This window comes from Arachis ipaensis, chromosome B03 (genome assembly GCF_000816755.2).
Source record: "Arachis ipaensis cultivar K30076 chromosome B03, Araip1.1, whole genome shotgun sequence".
Classification (NCBI taxonomy): domain Eukaryota; kingdom Viridiplantae; phylum Streptophyta; class Magnoliopsida; order Fabales; family Fabaceae; genus Arachis; species Arachis ipaensis.
The window spans coordinates 125,030,595-125,032,837 of NC_029787.2; positions in this window are offsets into that span (position 1 = coordinate 125,030,595).

The following is a 2,243-nucleotide window of genomic DNA, read 5'->3' on the forward strand; positions in this document are numbered from 1 at the left end:
ATTAAAGTAATAATACATGTATTTTAGCTTTTTAAGTCTCTAAAATATTGTAATAATTTCATTATTTAAGTTACTTCAAATAATGGTTTGTACTTTCTAAACCAATTTATCATACTTTTTCAGAGACAAAAATCAAATAGTTTTATAAATTATTGGACCTAAGATTATATTTTTATAAAGATTAAATTATATTTTTATCAGGGTAATGTTTTGGTTTTTTTGGTTCATTTTTTTTTAGTCTATAGAAACATTTGTATAATAATGTTCTAAAAAACGATAGATCTTAAGCAGCATGAAAACAAGGTTTTAGATAATTAAAGCCGCCAACAGTGTGTCATGTTTGGCATTTTCCGTCTCAATATAATTTCTCTTTATGACTTTATTTGAATTCTTATTAGGGGAAAAAACAAAAGAAAGTTGCTACGTGTGACGTATTTATGTAATTTATGTGGCGCAAATTAAATATTAAACGATTTTGTTGGCTTCTAAATTTCTTCAATAGATAATACGATAGTGCAATAAGATTATTAGAGAATGGCAAAGTGACCCTACATGAACGAGTTCCATAGTATATATATCTAATCAATGTATTTAATATAAGAGAGATGTATAATTATTATTATTATTATCGTTATTAAACCAACTTGTTGAAAAATCAAACAACAAGAGACATTTCACTCTTTTGGAGGTTGGTGCAAACTTGCAAAGGAATCTATTTATAGTATAAATGATTTTCACATATTTTCTTGATCATCACTAATTGTTTTAACAAAAGAGTGCAATTTTTTTTTTTAAAAAAAAAAAGAAAAAGGCAATAAGTATGTATGATGTATCTCCCTAGCTACCTTATTCTTAGGGAGAAAAAAAAATTAATTCCTTTGAATATCGTAATAATTAGTTTTACTCTTCAAATTTTTTCAAATCAAAATTGTAGTATATCTCTAATACTATATTAACATGCTTTTTTTTTCATTTTTATATATAAACATAAATAATATACTAGCTAGCTGCTAGTGGGGTAAGGAATAAATAATGTGCAAGTAACATACATTACTGTCTCAGAGTGTCTCTAATTATTGGTTTGGTTCATATTTTGTTGTGTATGTGGACGAACGTGTGAAGTGAAAGCATGAAAATGAAATTGTTTATCATTAGTTTGTCCATGAATAATGAATCATATTCACAACAACTTAATAATAATTGTTAGAAACAAGAGAATGAAAGAGTAATCTGAAAAATGTATTATTGAGTTATGATCAAAAGGTACAATATATAAGGGGTATTTATAGGTGCTAAATGAATCAAAGTAATAAAGACATAGAATCCTACAATTAATGTACAGATATACTATATAAATATAGACGATACTAATTGATCTAAATTGATTTTAATGATTCTCTAACATCCCCCCCTCAAACTCAAGTGGGAGCTAAGGATACCAACTTGAGTTTGGATAACAAAGTCCGGAAACGAGTCGGGTGATGAGCTTTCGTGAAGATATCAGCAGTCTGATCTAGTGTTCCAACAGCAATGAGACGAACAGCATCAATAAGGATACGTTGCCGAACAAAGTGACAATCAATCTCAATGTGTTTGGTGCGTTCATGAAACACATCATTATGGGCGATCTGAATAGCACTGCGGTTATCACAAAAAACATCAGTAGGGGACGACTAAGGAGCACCGNGTAAAACCAAGACTGCATATGGTAGTGCTGAACTTGTCAAACCATTCACGAGGAGCTTGCTTAAGTCCATAAAGTGCCTTGCGAAGGAGACAAACCTTATTAGAAGGACAAGGATATCCCGGAGATGGTTTCATATAGACTTTCTTTTTCAAATCCCCATTAAGAAATGCATTCTTCACATCCATCTGACTGAGAGACCATTTTTTAACCGCGACAATGGCAAGAAGAGCTCTAACAGACGTAAGACGAGCGACAGGGGAAAAAGTCTCTTCATAATCAATACCATACTCTTGCGTACAACCTTGAGCAACCAAGCGGGCCTTATAACGGTCAATAGAGCCATCAGAGCGAGTCTTGATCTTGTATACCCATCTACTGCCCACAACTTCCTGATCAGAAGGAGGATCAACCAGATCCTAAGTGTGTGCTTTTTCAAGTACCTGTAATTCTTCTTGCATTGCTTGTTGCCAATTGATCTTTCATCTCAAAGGTACGGTGAAGTGAGGCCTTGAGATCAGAGATACCATCAACATCATCCCCAGTAATGATCATGTCA